Source organism: Cebus imitator, unplaced genomic scaffold (genome assembly GCF_001604975.1).
Source record: "Cebus imitator isolate Cc_AM_T3 unplaced genomic scaffold, Cebus_imitator-1.0 Scaffold555, whole genome shotgun sequence".
NCBI lineage: Eukaryota > Metazoa > Chordata > Mammalia > Primates > Cebidae > Cebus > Cebus imitator.
The window spans coordinates 128694-134012 of NW_016107870.1; the positions used below are offsets into that span (position 1 = coordinate 128694).

The window sequence follows — 5319 nt, forward strand, 5'->3', positions numbered from 1 at the left end:
AGCAGGGGCCAGCCTCCGTGCCCTCCCCGAAACACATCCTCTGGGACCCTAGGCTAGGCCTGGAGGCAAGGGAGGGAGGCACTGCCCAAAGTCAAGAGGCAGCCCTGTAGAGGGAACCAGCCCTGGGCAAGGGTGGGGCAGGGACTGCTGGCCCAGGCTCCACGTCCCCAATTCCCCAGCAACAGTGCATGGCCAGGGAGGCTGGGACCAGCCAGGTTCACACCTCAGGCTGAAATATTGGCCCCTGAGGAACAAAGGGCCTATTCCCGCCATGCCACAGGCCAGGCACCCGGCTCCCCTTGTTCCACGCCGGATCCTGCCTCCCTGCCCGCCCAGGCACAGTGCTTACCTGGCCTCTGTTCATGCCTGCTCTTCCAGGCTCTCAGCCCAGCAGCTCTGGAGGGTCCCACAAGGAGTTCCACCTCTGGGACAGTCAGTTCACTGTCTGTATGTTCCTTCTGACTGGGGCCAGGGAGGAGGGGTCGAGGCCAGGAGCAGAGAGAAAGGGGCCGTGGCCTCATTTGCATGCAGAGGCCCCAGGCCCTGTGCTGCCCCCACCCCATTGTGTGCCTGGGCAGGCTGACAATCGCTGCCTTTGTGGTCGGCCGCTGCCCTCCCACCCTCAGCGCTCAGGCAGGCGGGGTTCCCCCCACCTGCTGCAAAGGGTGAGGAGGAGCAAGACCAGGAGAGGCCATCCCTCTCTCCACCAGGCATGGGTCCCACAACTGGCCCCATCTGCCCCAAGCCCGAGGGACAGGTGTGGAAGGAGTAGCGGCAGGTGGAGCCCCCGCCTCAGCTTGTGGGTGGGGGCAGCTGCCATGTCTGCACTTCTACCCCCTAGTCCTGGGAAGCAAGCCTCCTGGCAGTGTCCCTGGAGCTCCGGGGGCCCCCGCTGGGTGGGAGGGGACTTCGGGGACCCTTGCCCCTCATGGCACCAAGCATCTGCCCACCTCTGGGAGGTTTAGCCTGGTGTGGGAGGAATGGGAGGCCCCTCTTCACCCAGCAGGACAGGCTGCCTACAGGGGAGATGTTTGGGGTCACAGTCACAGGTGCTGGGTGGCAGGGGGACCCAGGCCTTGCTGCAGAGTCAGACAGAGGTCTCCCCCATCCCTGGGTGAGGCACTGGGTGGGGGCCTCTGAGCTCCCTCGACCACCCCAGCTGGAACTGGGAAGCTGTGGGCCATTGGGAGGCAAGGGCCGCAGCCCCTCTGCCGGCCACATCTGTGCTGTGGGCACCTGCATCTGGTTTTCAGCACCCTCCCCGCCCCCGCATGCCGCAGGGGGTTTTGGGGGGGCTGCAGCCGCCTCCAAAGGAGGGCGGGGTCAAGGGTCAAGAGGTGGTGAGCCAGCTGTTCCCAAATGTGGGCCTCGGCCTTTCCGGTTTCTGGAGGAATGACAGGCCTCCCGCAGAGGAGGAGCGGGTGGTGGTGACGGGAGGAGCGGAAAGGGAGGGGTTCTCTACGGGTTCTGCTGATTTGTTTAATCCCACGCTATTCGGAGGCTTTCACGGATGGCGGATGGCGGACAGGAGGGAGGCGGAGGGGTGGGGGTCTCGGCGGGAGTTCCTTCCCATCCTCCTCCCGCTCCCGCCCCCGCCAGAGCCACCTGACCCGTAGCGAAGTTGCCGGCCCGCCGCGCGCCGGCCTTTGTGCGCACCGCGGCGGCAGCCGGGAACCGGGAGCCCGAGCCGGCTCGGCAGCGCCGCCGCCCCCACCCTCGCGCCCCTTTCCCCTCCCCCACTGTCCCCGGAGCTGGCAAATAAACAAATCCACAAACAAATTCTCCGTGTGCTCGGGAGAGGCGGCGGCGTGGGCGGCGGCGGAGAGGAGGCGCGGGCAAGGCGAGACTGGGCCTCCGCAGAGCGGGGTGGAGTACAGACCCCAGCCCAGGCCCAGCAACAGTAAGTTGACTATGAAACCCTCGAAGCTCGCGGGGCCACCGAAAAGGTCCCCACAGAGCGGACGCAGCGGGGCGGGCGGGGCAGAGGCTGCAGCGGACTCCCCTTCCCGCGCGGCTCCTACCGGCCGGCTCCACCCCCAAGCCCGGGACGGTCCTTCCCCCAGCCCCTGGGCTTGGGGCCGCTGCACACCGGGGGTGGAAGTATGGAGCCAGGGACCCCGATGGCTACTCAGGACTCCTAGAGGGGCCAGGTTCTCCTAGGGATGTACAAAAATCTGGGCTGACCCAAGCGAAAGGGGCGACCCCCAGCCTCCCTCCTTCCCCACCCTGGCATGCCAGAGAGACCTCCGCCAAAGGTAAGGTGCGCAGAAGGAAGATGCTCCCCAGGTAAAGGAGCACGGCTGCGAAGGGCGCGACCCTCCCTGCCCCAGGTAGAGCCGGTCCTGCAAGGAAAAAGAGACCCAGAGAAAGATTTGGGGTCCCTGGAGCCAAGGCACAGATGGGGGGTGCTAAGGAGTCTTTCCCCTTAGAATGGGAACAAGTTCCAGGGAGCTGGAATCCGGAGACGTCCTGGACCGGTCCAGGAAGCTAAGGGTAGGGGACGGGAGGGGAGGATGCTGGAGCCGGCCCTTCTGGCCCCACCCCTTGGTGAGAAGAGGGCTGGGGGTAAAGTCGGAAAGCGAGGCGGAGGTTTCAGGGTTCCGTTTCAACACCATGGACAGCGGATGCCTCAGCCTGGGAGCCTCGGGCTGCCCTGAAGACCGCCCCAGTCCCATCAGGGTGAGGGTCCGATCCCGACCACTGGAGGCCAAGGGCCACGGTCTCCAATGAAGCGGGACGGCTGCAGCCAGGCCTCAGCAGCCCTTCAGCCCCTCCAGCGTCCAGCCTGCACTTGCTGCGGCTGCCCGCACCCGCAGGCTTGGGGCAGCTTCCAGAGCTTTGCGCTTGGTACAGAAGGTTTCCTTGGGTTGTGGAGGAGTAGAGGGCTTGTGCGTGACCTGAGAGAGAGAAAGGCTATCCCGACACATGCAAAGGGCGAGGAATTGCGGCTGGGAAGGGTCAGGTTGAAGCCGCACCAAAGGGGGAGGGGCGTCCTGACGGTTGAGGACCGCGGAGGCGGTGGGGACAGAACCAGCCCGAGTTCCTGCCGCCCTTCCTAACCCACTGTCCATGGGCTAGGCAGTGCTGGAGAGGGTGGAAAAGGAAGAAGCGAGACCTGCGCCCAGGGAGGCCTAGGCTCTGCTCCGAGGGCAGAGGGCGCAGGGGCTGGGTCGGCCCTGGAAGGAAGGAGAGGGCAACAGAGGCCTGCGGGCCGCGCGGGGCCTGCGCTCCTTGCAGCCTAAACAAAGGCCCGCGGGGGAGGCTCTGGGCAGGGAGGCTTGGGGAAGCCGCTGATCCCTGGCCCTAGAGGGCCAGATGGGGGGCGCCCAAGGACCCTATGGAGCGGGCCCTGACTGCAGTCGGACTTGGAGTGTCGCCTGTGCTTCTGTGGTCCCTAAGGGCAAGAGCTCCCGTCCCAGTCAGACACAGTGAGAACCGCAGGCTCCGATGGGGGCGGGGAAGGACGACCTCTAACTCCCTCCTCCGGTACGGAGCCCAGCAGGGCCATCCGCAGGAGGCCGGCGGGACCCTGGCCTTTCTCAGGAGTGAGAAGCCTGGAGGGCCGCTGTATGAGCTGCGCGGCAGAGTGCGTTCTGCGCGTGCGAGACAGGAGCCGCGAACCCGCGGCCCGGGCCGAGTGCGGGTGCATGTCTGCGGGTGCCGCTGGGCTGCGTGCCGGCGAGTCGTGCGCGTGGCGGGGCGTGCGCGCGGCGGGGTGTGGCTGGGGTGTCGGTGTGCGGCTGCAGGGGCTCGCGCGTGGGCGCGGAGGGCCAGGTGAGGGGCGCAAGTGAGACAGGCGTTTCCTCGGGCCTCCGTGTGGCCGCGGGGCGCAGGGCACGGTCGAGGGCGCTCGAGGGCTGCGTCCGTGACAGCTGCCGAGGAGCGCGCGGGGAGGGACGCGGCGCGAATGCGCGAGAGGCGCGAGGCGCGCGGTGCGTGTGTGCGCGTGTGCGCGGCGCGCGTGCCCCGCAGTTCTCAAGGACACCTCGGGGAGGCGGCGGGGCCGGTGTCCGGGTGACGTCACCGCGCGCCCCAGTGATAATCGCCCGGTGCCGGAGCGGAGCGCGGATACGCGCGGAGGCAGCAGCGGCGGCGGCGGCCGCGGGAGCAGGGACGGTCGCCTTGGGGGCCAGGCCGGATGAACAGGACCCCGCGGACACTCGGCTCCCAGCCGGCCCGCAGCGCTGGGGACTTGCCTGGCTACCTTTTGGGGGTTCCCGCGCCCCTCTCCGCCCAGGGCAGCAGAGTGCGGGGGCCCCCGGGAGCCGAAGAGCGGGGAGCCGAGGCGGCGGTGGCCCGGGAGCGGCAGGCGGCGGCGGCAGCTCCCGCCTGGACTGGTAATTGCGCTCGGGGCCGGGCCGGGGCGAGGCGGGCAAGCGGCCTCTCTGGGTCCCCCCGTCTTTCTCCAGGAACAGCTCGAGCGCCTTCTCGCTGGCCCGCTGCGCGCGGAGAGGGCGAGCTCGCTGGGTTGTAAAAAGAGACGAGTTTTCATCTTTGAGCATCGAGATTCTTTCTTTTAACCGCATTCGGTGCACGCTCCTGGGTCGGCACGGGCCGGGGCACAGCCCGTAAAGGCAGCCGCGAAGGAGCTCGCGCCGCCCAGTCGGAGCGGTCTCTGCGCCCCTCGAAGCCTCGCGGGGGTCGGCCTGGTGCGCACGCGCTCACCGCCCCCACCCCCGGAATCCGTCTCCGCGGTCCCCGGGCGCCCTGGCTCCAGGAACGTCCGGAGGGATGCACCCGGGGCCCCACTCGCTGCCGCGGAGAGGGGAGAAGTGTGGGCTCCTCCGAGTCGGGGGCGGACCGGGACCCCACAGTCCGCCGAGCGCAGCGCCCCCGCCCTGCCCACCACGCGGCGAAGACGCCTGAGCGTTAGCGCCCCTCGGGCTAGGACCCCGCGAAAGCCCGAGCCGGTCCCGACCCCGGCCCAGACGCCCGCCGCCCGCACAGCCCTGAGGGCCCCTCTGCGTGTTCACAGCGGACCTTGATTTAATGTCTATACAATTAAGGCACGCGGTGAATGCCAAGAGAGGCGCCTCCGCCGCTCCTTTCTCATGGAAATGGCCAGCGAGCCGGTCCGGCCCGGCGCCCCTCCCGCAGGAGGAAGGCGAGCCCGGCCCCCGGCGGCCATTCGCGCCGCGGACAAATCCGGCGAACAATGCGCCCGCCCAGAGGGCGGCCCAGCTGCCGGGCCGGGGATCTGGCCGCGGGACACAAAGGGGCCCGTGCGTCTCTGGCGTCGCGGGGCGGGCGGGGGTGGCCGAGGGGGGAGCCCGCGGCCCGGGCCAGGCTGCGGCCAGCCGGCCCCTGGCCACGTGTGTC

General features: G+C 68.9%; 1 long non-coding RNA gene across 1 annotated transcript; it reads left to right on the forward strand.

Moving 5' to 3' along the window:
* The first annotated feature begins 1426 nt into the window (after positions 1-1426).
* Positions 1427-4499, forward strand: LOC119469051. Its single transcript, XR_005197869.1, has 2 exons — positions 1427-1900; positions 4059-4499. It is a non-coding gene; the product is annotated as an uncharacterized LOC119469051 (long non-coding RNA).
* Positions 4500-5319: the final 820 nt, after the last annotated feature.